Genomic DNA, 15,681 nt, shown 5'->3' with positions numbered 1-15,681 from the left:
GAAAAGGATGTGGATTTGCAAAATGGAGAAGTCGAGTTACTTCAAGAGAGAAATAGTTTGATAGGCAAAAATTTGATTAGGAGAGGGAAATCCATTTACCTGCTGATGGAGAGATTATAGGGATGTTTAAATGTCTGCGTGAGAAACTGAACTCCCATATTTACACATTAATCTAGAAAATTATGAGAATTTTGTCTGAAGACAGGCAAAAGACTCATTAACCTTCACAATCAGGGTAGTTCTAAACTATGTTTCTAAATGTTTCACCTCAAGAAATAGTTCCATGTAGATATATCTACAGGAATTAATTAAAACACACCAATGATGTTATGTCTGATTCTGATTAAATATATTAATGAAACATTAATTCATTCCAGAACCTAAAGTGTTCTCATTGTCATAAGCCAAGAATGAACGTTATAAAAAACAAACAGAGGTTCCCTTTCTGACTGCACTCTAGAGATTCCTGTAGCAAACTGGGGGACATTCAGACTAAATCAATGGCATCCCATATTGCTGCTGTGGGGAGTCATGATTTGAAGCTGACTCTGATGTTTTCAATCTTACTTCTGAGAAATGGGGCCAACTATGGCTCTCCTTTCCTATCTCAGGGGTTATACAGAAACAACAAAATCATAGGGGAACACTTTAGAATGAAAGTAAGAAGAACACAAACAGTTATGACCACTTTGCCATGTCCTGGACACTGAACTAACCTCCTGCTGAGGACCATATTTCATTTGATCCTCAGTTCACCTTGTGCTAATTGCTCATGGATGGGATGCTATGGCTCATTTGTATTTTTTGGTTAAGGAGGCTTCCCTGATGGTTAAAAATGTAAAAATATTTGCCCACCTCCCTCCTGCTTAGTATGTGGAAGAAAAAAAAAAAACTACTGCTGACAATGGAGGATGACAAAAGGCTCCTAGGTACTTCTCAGTGTAAAGTCCTGAAATGTGGAAGATTTAGTAAATTAAAGAGTTTAACTGATGTGAGGAAAACTCTGGTATTTTATTTTTTGATGAAATTGCAGTTATGGCCCATTTTTTCACTCCTGAAAAAATGAAATACAGTAGAAGGGAATGCATGAAGATTACAGACAGTCTCTCAACTTTAGAAAGTAAGGTGAATCATGCTCTTAGGCCTGGTCCTTGAGATGCAGAACCTAAAGCAGGGTTTCCAGTGCACAGAGTTTCTTGCAGGGTGGGGGAGGATGTGCTCAGAGAAGGAGAACGAGAGAAGCAGGACAGGGCAAGAAAGGAGTTGAGCTGGAGTTTAGCCTCAACCTAAGCCCATGGGGACCTCTGGAGTGTGACCTGAAGAGCAGAGTTTGTCCTGCGTTGGGAATGGCCTCTTTTACTCACATGTCCATCAGTCACTGGCTGTCAGCTGTTCCCAGGGTCAGGGGAAGGTCCTGTAACCTCTAAGGTAAGGTGTCTCAATTTGGCTGAGGGCAGTTCCAGAGAAGGGAAGAGCAATGAGCCTTTAGCTGCCAGTTCTCACAGCAACTGGGGGATGGGCACAGCCTGGTGAGGGCAATCTGAGTGGGGAATGCACAGCACCCACGCAGTCACTATTCCCCAACAAGCAGGATGGGAAATACTTGTTGGGGCTAGGGAAGGCTCCATGGAAAAAGGAACACTTAAAAGTGAGTCTTGGGGCTTCCCTGGTGGTGCAGTGGTTAAGAATCCGCCTGCCAATGCAGGGGACATGGGTTCGAGCCTTGGTCCGGGAAGATCCCACATGCCGTGGAGCAACTAAGCCCATGTGCCACAACTACTGAGCCTGCGCTCTAGAGCCCACGAGCCATAACTACTGAGCCCGTGTGCCACAACTACTGAAGCCCGCACACCTAGAGCCCGTGCTCTGCAACAAGAGAAGCCACCGCAATGAGAAGCCCGTGCACCGCACGAAGAGTAGCCACCACTCGCCGCAACTGGATAAAGTACGAGCGCAGCAACGAAGACCCAACGCAGCCAAAAATAAAAATAAAAAATAATTTTATAAAAAAAAAAATGTGAGTCTTGATGGATAAGTAAAACTTCAGTAGGCGGAGATCTATTTGGACAGTTTCTTCCTTGTTCTTTTGACATTGGATGGTAAACCCCACAGACATCACACACGAAATTCTGGTATTTGCAATTCCTCCTACGGCAGTGGCTAGTTACCCTCTTCTATCATTTCTCCTTTTCCATAGAACACAGTTGTAACCCGGAGGAGGCTTCCCGGCTGCAGGCCACATCCCTCCCCTTCCTTGCCGCTGGGTATGGCCACGTGATGAATTCTCATCAATGAGAAATACGTGGCAGTGATTTCCAGGCCAAGGCAGTTAGAAACAAATGTGCCTCTTCCATGCTCTTTCCCATTTCCCTCAACTGCCCTGTGGAAATTCAGAGCCGCAAAGTAGAGGGAGCCTGGTTCTCCATTCTCTGTGTTGAGAAGAACCAGCTGCTAATTAGAACCTTAGATGTGAGCCTTTATGCATTCTATTGAATTTAAGCCTGTATTTGTCACATCAGTATCTTAACTAATATTCCTCATCATTAAGAAATTAACAAAAATCATTTTGCCAGATGAAACTAGTTTCTCTTCTGATGCAATAGTATTTCTTTTCCAGTGGGATCTTGGATATTGCTCACTTTCTTCTGTGCATTTCCTAGAGTTTTGTCATGGACTGGTTACTTCCTTGTATTACATTTTAAGTTGCAGAAAATTCCATGTTCTATGTATGGTTGTTCACATTTTGTGATAAAAAGAATGACTATATCTATGGCATGTTAAGAAGGCTTCACTTTTTCTGATACCCTACAAATTCCTGTTGCCAGCCTTGGGGTTAGCCAGGCATGCATCGCTCTGTTTGTGTAGACTCGTAATGCTTTATGATACCAAGATAGTGGCTTCTGTGTTCTGACTCCAAGTTCTCTTGAATAAGGAGAGGATATTGGGAGACTGTCGAGGGGAGGGAGGCTGTTATCCTCTAGTATTTTGGCAAGAAGTGCTACTTCTTATTTGTGGATCCTACTAAAAATGCATGGCCACTTAGAGAGACGCATTCGGTCCATGATACTTGCAGAGAAAGAATTAGCTCAGGGATTTGACAGTTTATCAGTTTCACACTCACTGTTGCACTGACCATGTTGACAAGCAGTGAATACTATCATTCTGTTAGACTTGATACAGAGTTTTAAAGTTCCTTTCAAATTCACAGCAATTCATCCCTATCGTTCAGAGAAAGGAATGTGACAAAGTTGCCTTCAAGCTCAGGTACAAGCTAAGTAAACTGCATGGAAGAAAAATAATTAGAAATAGCTTAGAATGACAAATGTTTCACATTTATAAAGTTTGTGAGTAATTAAATGATAATGTCAATCTATCCATAAATATTAATTTTAAAGAATAGACTATACCTGTTATATATGCTCACTCTAATAAAACAGCATTTAATGGAGGTGGCATCTTTTTCCAGGTTTAGCTCAGATGGAAATGCAGTCAAAACATACTATGTAACACTAATAATCCTTGGAGATATAATTTCATATCTTATATTCAATCCTCATGTGAATTTCATATTTCATCCAGAAAGAGATAGACGCAGAGAAAGGAAATGAATCAAAGAAACCAAGCCAGTGCATATAACTGGAGTATGACATATACACATGAAAAACTGGCGATCCTGAGTCCAATGGATCTCAATTCCTACATTACTTTTAATATTTCTATTGGATTCTAAAATATATCAATAAAATAAGCTACTACAGCTGACCTTTGAAAATGCACGGGTTAAGGGTGCTGATCCTCCATCCAGTCCAAAGTCCACACAACTTTACAGTGGGACCCGCCCACCCCATATTCACGGTTCTTGCGCATCCACAGATTCAACCAAACTAGGATTGTGGAGCACTGTAGTATTTACTACTGAAAAAAATCTCCCTGGAAGGGGACCTGAGCTAGAAAAAAAGTCCAAAATCTTTTATAGTCTTCCAGGCTAGAAATTCTCAGTAAAACTAATTACATTTGAGTGACTTCTATTGAAGTTCTGAAAAAGAATTCTTTAACTGGAAGCAGATACTGTATTTTCTGCATCCCTTGAAGGAGGCTGTTATAATAACAATTTGCATTTCATAAGACACTGGAGTTTTGTCACAGTTTAACTTAACCACGAATCACTAAAAACAGGTTAATGTTCTTAACGTTCTCCCCCAGCTTCCACCCCTGCTTATCACATAAACCATTCCTTCAGACCTGTTTAGCTGTGAAAAACGTTTCCTAACACACAGGTTGTCTTCACAAAAGTCTCTCTGAGTAATCCGTGGTGTCTGAGAAATGTCCTATGACCGCTCTTTGACCCATTGACACAGCTGTAGGTTTTGCCATTTTCTTACTACAATGCCCTGGATAGCATTTCAAATGCACAGAGTCACGACCTCTATTGTTTGCCAGATGGGCTGTGAAATGTATGCTAATGTTCGTAATAGGATTATACAAGGTTGTTTATTCTCTGAAAAATAATATGAGCATTATCCTCTATTTTTTTCCCCCAATGGGTTTGCCCTTTAATAGGAATTAGGAAGTCTAATTTTGATTAAGTAAATATCGGCTTTCAGCTTTACAAATGATGGTTCATACTTTAATGGTATTAAGGGTGGAAAACAAGAAGAATTAGCCAGGTAAACTAAAGTACAAAGAACACACTATAATACAGAACCATGCATGACAACTTGCAGCATGTACACATTTAATGCTAGACTTGTGTACAGTAATTCAACTTAATTCAAATATGGGACAAAGGACTATATGTGTGCTAAGAAAGTAACACTTACAAATACAGAATACAGGGCATAACTATAGTGCCACTGTCCTTCAAACCTTCTGCTTTGTATATTCTCATTCAGGTATGATCCTATCTCTTTTCTTGGTCTGGGTCCCCACCAAAAACAGATGCTCAGTTTAGGATTTTGGTTCAGGCAGTTGATTTGGTAGGGGATCACAGGTCACACAGAAAAGGAGTGGGGAAGTAGACGGGTAAGAAAGACTGCCAATAAAGGGTGTGTGATGGAGTGGACACGGCTGTGGGCAACTGGGGTTCAATTTCACTGGCAATCATGTGAAAGACTCTGTGCCTCCAATGCCTCCAAAGAGAGGACAGAAAAGGCAGGTATTTAGTCACCAATTACTTTGTCTCATTGTTTGAGGGCCTCATCTCCCCACATGCAGTCCAAACATGGCCAAACTGCCATCAGGCCTAGAAATGCAGGAAGACACCGGCCTGCCTAGGAGCTCATGATAGTGAATGCGGTATGAGTTGAGGGGATGTGGGCAGGAAAACCACAGACTCTGCCACATATGCAATAGCCAATGTGTCCCCAGGAACGTGGCTACATCTTTGCTGTTGTATGCTGGAACGAGGGCTTGGGATCTCTTGCTACCATTCATTTATGGTGAAAGATTTTTGTATGCCTGGAGCTTTGGGCTGCACTTTATCAGTTTGGCCTCTTGGGGGTTGGAGCCTGGATATCCATTTTCTCTTCTGCAAGAGAGACATGAGAGATTTATTGCAAGGATTAAATCAGATAAAGGCTGCATGAAAAGCATCTAGAAAAGTGCCTGACATAATAAATGCACCAAAGACTTTCGGGCCCTATCCCCATTTTCCCACTCCTATTTCTGTGTTCCCTTTCCTTTATCAGTAACACTGTTGATGCATAATAGACAGTGTACCTATTTGGGTGTCACTCTCCCCAAATCACTCTCAAGTGGTTTGTGTCAGAGGTTCCCAACCACTCTTGTTTGATAAATTCACAAGAAAGATTCACAGAACTCAGAAAAGCTATTATACTCACGGTTATGGTTTACTATGGTGAAAGAATACAGATTAAAATAGGCACAAGAAGAAGGCACATAGGGCAGAGTCCAGAAGAAACTAGTCACAAGCTTCCAGTTGTCCTCTCCCAATGGAGTCGTATGGACAGCACTTAATTCTCCCAGCAATGAAGTGTGGCAACATGTGAGAAATGTCGCTAACCAGGGAAGCTCACCCAAGCTTTGGTGTCCATGGTTTTTTGGGGGGAGGTCAATCACATAGGCATGGAGTTGAACTTAGCTACTCCAAACTCCAGCCCCCAAGAGGTCAAACTGGTACAGTATGGTCCAAAGCTCCAGGCATATGAAAACCATTCACAATAAATCACATCACTAGAATAAACTATCTGGCATGGCCCAAAGCCTGAGATATGCAAAGACATTCTTATCAGGCAGGATACTCCAGGGACTCAGAGGTTATCTCCTAGGACCTTGTCAAGGGCCAGTGTGCAGACCCTTGGAATATGCAGGGTTTGGGTAATCCAAGTCTGCTGACTTGACCCTTTATGGCACAGGATGCCACATCTTCTCCCTGGCTCCATGGCATACTCCTTATTCCAGAGCCCATTAGTGCAGACAGTTCCCCAGAAGTCCAGAGGTCTCTGCAAAAGCCACTAGACTATGCTCCTCGGGTCATCCTAAGCCCTGTCTCAAGAATGACCAGAAGTATCTCAGCCCATAAGACCCTTATCAAGGCTCAGCACCTCTCACTGGTCCAACCTGCTCCACATCAAATGCAGCCAACCTGGACCCTCCTGGGATACAAAGGGTAGATAGATCATTCATGGACACACAGATGCTTCTAGGTCTACACTGTTCAAACAATAGCCACTAGTTATATGTCACTATTGCACACTTGAAACATCACTAGACTAAATTGACATGTGCTGTAAGGGGAAAATACACACCAGATTTAAGACAGTACAAAAAAAAGTAAAATATATGAATAATATTTAATAGCGATTACATGTTAAAATGATAATATTTCAGATAGATTAACTAAAATATATCTTTAAAATCAATTTCACTTTTTTCTTTCCCTTTTCTTAATATGGCTATGAGAAAATTTTAAATTACATATGGCTCACATTATATTTCTACTGGACAAAGTTGTTCGACATGAAAATATGAAATGTGGTATCCGAGACTCTAAGTACGCTTACAGGTCTTTTGACTGCCTCTCTGAACGTGACCATGCAGCATGATTGTTTTACAGATATATCATGGAAAACCACAGGTGGAGACAAATTGTTTCAGCTGATGGCTCTCAATGGACATACTCCAAAATAGAAGCAGTTTTGCAGATTTGCGCATAGCTGACACATAGCAAGCACACATATCAGTTAGCATGATTCAGATCTTTAGCCCAACTATTGTACTCTAATGATTTCACAGCGGTTTCCACCAGGTATTTGTAAGGTGGCTGTGCATCAGGCCTCTCTATGACATCTGACTTTATTATTCCATAGCCTTGAGGAGCTCTTGAGTGTAAAGCTATCACCAAAAAACCATACTGCCAGCAAGATCCAGAGGCACTTCAGACTTCCACTTCCAGAAAGCTATTGTACTCTACTTGGTGCCATTTTTTCCCTTGTAAAATTAGATTGTTGCCATCCTGGTGGCAGTCGTCCAAATCCCACACAGACACAGAACCACTCACTCTCCCCTCAAGTATCCAATAAATTATAGGTAATATCTCAAATGATCCAGAGAGCAATCAAGGGTCTTTAAAAAGTGTCTTCAGTGAAAGAAGAAAAAAAATTGGAGCACAATCTGCCTTGTAAAATCTATCAGTTATATTGTTCACAATAAAGAAGAGTTTTATTTTATGAAAGAACCATGATGGTCTCTATTCAAGTATGTTTAATTTCTATAGCCCCAAACCAACACGGTTATAAGATGAAAGAAGTCCAAGAATGGAATCCCACATCATAGTGTCAGCAGGGCAAATGTATGAAAAAGCAAAAGACAAGGTGGTTTCCAGAAAATGTGATTTTTATTTTTCCTATTAAATTGTATTTAAGATGAAGCTCTAGAACAGCACTATCAAACAGAAGTATAACACAAGGCACAAATGTGAGACATATTCAATTTTAAGTTTTCTATGAGCCACATTTTGTTTAAAAAAGTAAAAAGAGATATGTAAAATTAGTTTTAACAGTATATTTCATTTAATCCTATGAGTCCAAAATAAATCATGCAATCAACATAAAATGAATAACAAGATATTTTACATTCTTATTTCCATACTCTTTGAAATCCAGTGTATATTTACCTACAGCACGTTATAATTCAGCCTAGTCACATTTCAAGTGGAGGGTGACTTCCATGTTGCACAGAACTGGAAAATAAGCACCCTTTTATCCTCTAGTCAGTGGATCTGGTCAGAGCCTTCTATCTATTTTAGTAAATGCTATCATGTTTTTAGTTGAACACAGATTAGAAAAACTCTAGTTATCCTATTTGGTGCCATGATTTTCTTTCCCTAAATTGTGTTTGTTGAACATTTCATCAATTATTTTACATAAAACTTCTTGAATATATAGCATCTTATTAAACATTCTGATGATAGATTATCCCTACATTAAACACTAGGAAATGGGTTCACAAAAATTTGGCAACTTGCTTAGGGTCTCAGAGCTAGGAGCAGGCTGAGGGTCAAAACTTTAGTCTGTTTGTCAGTTGAGCTTTCCTGTGCATCACCCCAAATAGTACAAGGGTGAAAAGAGTAGTGGCTTGCACCCAAGGTGAATTGTAGGACCTAAAATGACTCAGAAAGGCCCAGAAATAAAGGAGCCAAGCTATAAGCCTTTCAGAGCTCTCTCCTCCACAGGGGAAAAGAATGAAAGCCCTTGGAAAGATTTGCACTTCCATCTGGGTCTTAGATCTTATGATGAGATGTAAGGCTACCACCTTACACTAGTGAAGAATTCCTGGGAACTTCAACCAGTCTCCAGTCATTTAGGGGAATTGCAGTGTTGGAACCTAGAACATCTCCTGAATCAGCCTAGTGTTCCCAGATATTTAAGGCCATCAACCCCATGGAATTTTTTTCACCCTTCACCAACCTGCAGTTCTGTGGCAAACTACTGAGGAAAGTAACTTGGTCACAGGCTTTGACCCTTGAAAATATGAGCAATTGATTGACTTCTTTGTAAACCTAGAAATAATAATTAAATTCCCCACTAATTTATCACACAGCCTATTGGTTTTAGTCACTCCTTGGCCCACTTTGCTGACTTCAGATATTTAATCAATTTCCCATAATACTAGCACTTTACATATTTATTGATATATTATTTGATTGTAGCCCAGCACTTATCAAAATTTCCACTGAGAAAAAATGATATTTAAAAAGGGCAGACTAATGAACACAGTAACTACTCGGTCCTTTATATTGGTGGTTTTCAACCATGACTTCACACTGGAATCACCCAGGGAGCTTTAAGAAAATGCCTGGTCTCCCAGCAGAAATCCTGATTTAATTGGTCCAGGATGTGGTATGGGCATCAGGGATTTTAAAGCTCCCCAATGACTGTAACATACAGCCAGGGTTGAGAATCACTGCTCTATATTCTCTAAATATTATCCCTTAGTTATGTTAGCAATGTAAGCTTAAGCAAAGTAAATGGACCATATTTCCTAATATTCACATAAAAATGCCTTCAGAGAATAAATATGCAATGTTATGTCCTCAGGTTTAATGGAGAGTAAATAAAAACATCCAGTCAAACAATATTTCTGCTGTAGATGTTTTCTAACACCTTGAAGATATAAAATAACACATGATAAATTTTTCCTTAGATTAAATCCCAGGAAAAATTTTATTTTTTCCAGAAAATAGTATACTTTATTAAACAGATGAAATAAAATGAGTTTTCATTTCTTGCACTTGAAATATCTATACTTTTGCTTCTTGAACTTTTCTTTCCTTAGAAAAAATTGTCTTTACCACGTACTGTGCTCTAATTCATAAGCCACATCCACTTATTTTTGGAAGTGGATGGAGTATAATCAAGAATGAAAATACATGTTTTCCTCCACGGAATAGAATCATCTACTAACTTTTCACATCTGTTTTTTTCCTGACTTTTCCTGTGACCATATCTTTGTAACACTTTCTCCATCGTGCTGGAAGTTTACAAGGACTAGTTCTTCTTCGACACTATGCCATGATCTGGATCTTTTTCTCTTTATCTCCCCCACCATCCATTAGAATTTATCTGTCCTAGATTTCAATTTCCTCCCTAATAGCCTCCTACACATTAAACTTCATGTCAGTCTGCTTTTTGTGGGACCCCATCAAAAGCACACCCATGAGGTTGGTTGCACATAATATACCCATTTTACAGATGAGTAAACTAACGCCTCGTGAGATGTTATCTCCCAAAGTCCTATAGTGAACAGATGAGAGAACCAGGATTTGAAGCCAGAAAGGTTTTACTTCCGAGCCTATAGCCACAAAAGCATCATTACCAAACCAAGGCTACTGGATGGGGTGTTTTCGGATACTTTACAAATAAGCATCATTGTTTTGTTTTCACTTTTAGGAAACTTTTGGATAGCTCTTGGGATCCACACATGTAGAAGGAGGAGAAGGAAGCAGGATTGGACAGAAGGAGAAACCGAGCTGCAATGATGCTCTGACAGAGGTCTCAACCTTTGGGGATCTCAGGAGTTGAGGTGACCCTTTTGTTAGGGTGAGGGGTCTGGGCCCTTATTCCCCTCACAGTGATCAGTCATTGGATGCAGGCTGCCTTTGGATAGGGACCAGACCTTGGGAGAGATACCTAAGGGACCTTTTTTGTTATATCCCAGCAGCCAAGGAGTAAATTTCCCATTCCTGAAGGGGGTTGTTTGGGGAGGATCACAGCATTCACACCAGGTTTGTTCTAAGGTGACACATCCCAGCGGTTAACCTAGAGATGCCTGCCCCAAAAACTACTGGCCAGGCTCAACATGATCAAGCCAAGCAGATAGAACTTATAGAAAAACAGATCAATCCTGTTTTTAGTGGTGAGCTTGGTAGCAGTGATTCAGAGTGCCTGGGCATGCTGAAGAGACCCCAGGGAAAATGTACCACCCTACAACCTGACTGCCCACGGGCTGCCAGGCCCTTGTGAAACACCTGTTACCAAAGCACATCTATTTGTGATCTAGTCTCTCCCTAAATAACACACAACTATTCAAATAAGCAAAATATTTAAATGAATAGTAATGTTAAAAATATGTACATCTTATTTTTTTACTGTCAGCTCCCAATTCGTCTTACCAATGACCTATAAATTGATCCAGTGTGTGCTCTGGAGGTTCAGCCTCAGGACACATGTCCCAAGCTCCCCCATTCCCCTTTGTAAATAAAGAAGTAGTCATATCCAAGCATATCCTGATACCTGAAATAGCAGCTTAAATATGAAATAAAATTTTACTTAAATATTTAGTTTTCTTATTTTCCAGGAATCTTTTCAACATCTGGCTCTTGCTGCTTCTGGGAATAAGAGTTCCAGGTAACAGCAGAGAATTTTGTAGACAAACATTTCATTTTTTGTGGAAGCAGCCTTGGGGGTCCTGGAAGACCACATCCCAGTGGACATGAAACTTGCTTATCATTTGTCAAATGAAATTAGATAATAGGCTGCACATTGCTTCTGGACAAAAAGCACACAGAGCCCCAGTTCCTTACTCATGAGCCACAGCACAGGTGGGCTTCCACAGTGATGAGTGATGGCCAGGAATTTTGGGGTGGGTGATGTGTATGGTCGTGGGGCAGCCTAACAGTCCACTGAGGGAGATTCCTGATCCCAAGGAGAGGTACTAGATGGGGGTGGCTTCTGGAGCCATTGCTACTATTCTTGGAATGGTGGTCAGGTTGATATTTGGGGAGGATAAAGTTAAACTATATGGATATGACAAAGCAAATGAAGTTCATAAATTTAAAAAGATGTACTAAAAAGAAAATTTATGAAAAGATTTATAACCTACTGCTGTAGATAATGCGGTCCCCCTTCAAGGAAAGACTTGTCCAGCTCCTGGGAATGTGGTCATCAGAGGGTCTTCAGCTCTCTGGACCTTTAGGAATTGCCTCAGTTGCAGAAAACTGCCCTGTCCAAGGTCACAGTCCTTCTCAGGGCAGCTCACACCCAGTGAATAAACAATATGGGGGAATAAAGGCCTGGCCATCTCAGTTCAGTTTGGTACAACTCTGAATGGGCTCTCCAGCTCCAGAGTTCCCTGAAGGGTTGGCCAAGGCTGTTGCTGGGTCTGCATTACTCTTGACTCCTCCCTCTGCCCATTCCTGCTTCCTTCCCTTCCAATCAGAATGTCTGCTTCCTGGAAAACCCAACCTATGACAGGACCTAAGAAGATACAGTGCTCAGGAAAGGATAATTTCCTTTAGGTCATTTTCCAGCCAACACCAGAATCCCTTTTAACACTACTCTTGGGTGGAAACATCTCCATTTACCTTCTATCATTGGACAACTGTGACGAGACTGAATGCTCCCTGACAAGTTGAAATTGATATCCCTGACACTTTCAGCCCTTATGATCTGTTCTTCCTCTTGCAGTGATAAAGAACACAATGAATTTTTCTTTCAAAGCAATACTTCCTCAAACCTGTTGTGTAGGGTTTTCAACCTAAGTGTCACCATATCCTTTAAATCTTTCTCAAAGGTCGTCAAGCTTTGAAAATCTATTAACGTCCTGGATGTCCTTTCCTGAACACACTCTAGGTGTTCCAAACCTTTCAGACAATGTACTGCTCAAAAAGAAATTAATGTCTCTCTGTAAGGTATAAACATCATAGAGAGGAGTGGGACTGTCACTCACTTTTTAATAACGCTATTAGTATGGATGCTTTGAATAGCATTAGCTATTTTAGCAACCACATCAAAATATTTACTCATATTGGCTCATGAAATTTTAAGAGTAAAGGAAAAATTAATAAATGAGACTGCATTAATATTTAAAACATCTGCTTGTCAAAAGACTCTATTAAGAAAATGAAAAAGCAAATAACAGAATGGGGCAAAGCATATTATATATATATATATATATATATATATATATATATATATATATATATATATATATATTACATATAAATATATACCTTATGTATATATATAAATTTTATATACTGCTGATATGGTTCATGGTACAATCATTTAGGAAAGCTGAACATATATATGTCTATTATCTAACAACTCCATTGCAAGGAGTTTCTGTTCAACAGAAATGCGTACATATGTTCATCAAAAGACACATATAGGAATATTTATAGAAGTACCATTCACAACAGCCAAAATATGAAAATAACCAAATACCCATCATAGTAGAATAGATAAATAAATTGTATAATTGTACCATGGAATACAACACATCAATGAAAATGAACGAACAATTGCTACACAGGACAGCATGGATGAATCTTATAAGCATAAGGTTGAATGAGAGAAGCCATATTTTAAGTTCATACTGTATGATCCAATTATATAAAATTCAAAAACAGGCAAAACTAATTTATAGTGTTAGAGGTTGGGAGGAAGTAGTTCCTAGAAGGAAGTGTAAGAGGAGTTTCTAGACTATTAATAATATTCTGTTTCTTGATCTGGGTGCTGGTTACACATGTGTGCTCTCCTTGTGAAAATTCAGTGAGCTGTATTTACTATTATTATTTGTGCACTTTTCTGTAATATTTCAATAGAAAGCATTACTTCAGAATGAACTTGTAAGATAATTGATGTTTTGTTGCAGTGAATCTAGGTTCATTTCATAGCAATGGCTGTACCAGGTTGTTCCTCATTTGTGTTTCTTTCACAAAAATTGTTGATTTCATCAACACTCAGGTGCTATAGTAACAAGAGTAAAGCAAATGGAGGGCCAATAATAATAAATAAATTCTTAGATATTTACCTATGCAGCTACCATTTCTGGTATCATTTTCCTTCTCATTTAAAGACTTCACCATTTCTCTTAGTGATGGGTCTGTTGTGTTGAATTATTTCAGCTTTTACATGTCGGATAGAGTCTTTATTTAACTTTCATTTTTTGAAATAATCTCCTTTCCCTTCCACAGTATTTTACCCCAAATTTCTGAATAAAACAGAAACTAGGAGTTGACAAAAAAAAAAAAAAAAAAAAAGGACTGGGCAATATTTAAAATGCCTTCTTTAAATAAGAGAGGATTATGCAGTGAGTGACCTAGAATTTTCCAGGTTTTCACACCTGCCTACTGACTAGAAAGTAATTGTGTGACACATTTATAACTCAGGAAGATGATGTAATGGTTGTGCCTCTAGACCTAGGTCTATCTCATCTTAACCTCCAGCTTCTAGACTATGGAAACAGCATGTGTGCAGCTCCAAGAAAATAAGACAGGTTCATCTAAAAGTCCATGCAGCTGGACACCCTAGACTGTGGGCAGGAATGTCTCAAAATTATTTCAGGCAGAAAGAAAATATGGAAAAAATAATGAAGTAGATCCTGGGATCTGTCTGTAGACTGAGAAAGAGTATGGTCGTCTAGGAGACTGAGTCTAGTACTTCATGTCCAAAATGCTAATGACCACCAGCAGAAGTTATCACTCAGGGAAATAGGGCATAAGAGCAAATTACATGGTGTGGGATTCACAGGATATTTTTATACAAATGAAATGTAGTTAAAATCAACAGCAGTGACTGTCTTCATAGGAAAAAAGGAGCAATGCAAAATAAGGCTGAGAGATGTCTTTTATCTGATTATAGTGAAAGAACTGTGTCTGTTCCTAACCAAGAATAAACCCTCTGTCCTCTGGCTCTCATCCCATCCCTCTACATTTTCCCTCAAGTCTATATTTTACCTTTTAACAGCTTGGAGATATAATTCACATACCATAAAAATCATTCATTTAAAGCATACAATTAAATGTTTTTAGTACATTCACAAAGTTGTGCAAATATCAGCACAATCTAATTTTAGAACACTTCATCACTCCAAAAAAGAAACCCCATGCCCATTGGCAAGCACTCCCTAAAGCCCTTCACAAGCCTCTGGCAACACAACTAATCAACCTTCTGTCTTTATTGATTTGCCTATTCTGGACTTTCATACAAATGGACTCATACAATATGTGGTGTTTTGTGACTGACTTCTTTCCTTTAACATGATGTTTTCAAGATTCATCCATGCTATATATGTGAACTCATATATCTCACTCTTTGTTGATGCATGTACTTTATGATGATGTGTGTATGATATATATGTACATCAAATATGTGATGATATATGATACATATATGGCATATGTAATGATGAATTTATATATATCTCATGTATATATGACAGTATATGTATATGTATGTTAGTATATGTATACTACAGTTATAGATGTACATTACATATCTCACACTTAGCTGATGAATGTATTCTGTATGGACATATGTGAATTCACTTGACCCTTGAACAACGTGGGGATTAGATAAGTCAACACTCCATGCAGTCAAAAATCTGTGTATGACTTTAGAGTCAGCCCTCCACAGTCATGGTTCTGCATCCACAGATTCAACCAGTTGGAAATCATGTAATGTTGGAATATCTATTTAGTGGGAAAAAAATCCATGAGTATAAGTGGACCCACACAGCTCAAACCCATGTTGTTCAAGGGTCAACTGTACAGATACTTACCCTGCCATACCATATTCTGATATGATGGCAGGCTGGGTATACATATTTACCTCTCATCACTCCCAAGTCTCCAGGGAAATAAGACTGTAGACATGTAATGTAGAACAAATCTAAAACAATAAGGAGAAATGGAGATGAGCGAGTGGAGCAGTCATTGAA

The 15,681-nt window shown here is 39.3% G+C and overlaps 1 long non-coding RNA gene across 1 annotated transcript in view; it reads right to left on the bottom strand.

The window, feature by feature from the left end:
- Positions 1 to 774: 774 nt before the first annotated feature.
- The window catches only part of LOC309613080, a 28,570-nt gene continuing 13,663 nt past the window's right edge, over positions 775 to 15,681 (bottom strand). Inside the window, exon 2 of the long non-coding RNA XR_014235517.1 lies at positions 775 to 15,632. This is a non-coding gene — a long non-coding RNA (uncharacterized lncRNA). The remainder of the gene's footprint in view (positions 15,633 to 15,681) is intronic.

The sequence above is a fragment of the Balaenoptera borealis genome (genome assembly GCF_965194805.1).
Source record: "Balaenoptera borealis genome assembly, chromosome: 16".
Taxonomy (NCBI): domain Eukaryota; kingdom Metazoa; phylum Chordata; class Mammalia; order Artiodactyla; family Balaenopteridae; genus Balaenoptera; species Balaenoptera borealis.
Note: the sequence above shows the minus strand (reverse complement) of the source record. Positions and strands in the feature narration are given on the sequence as shown.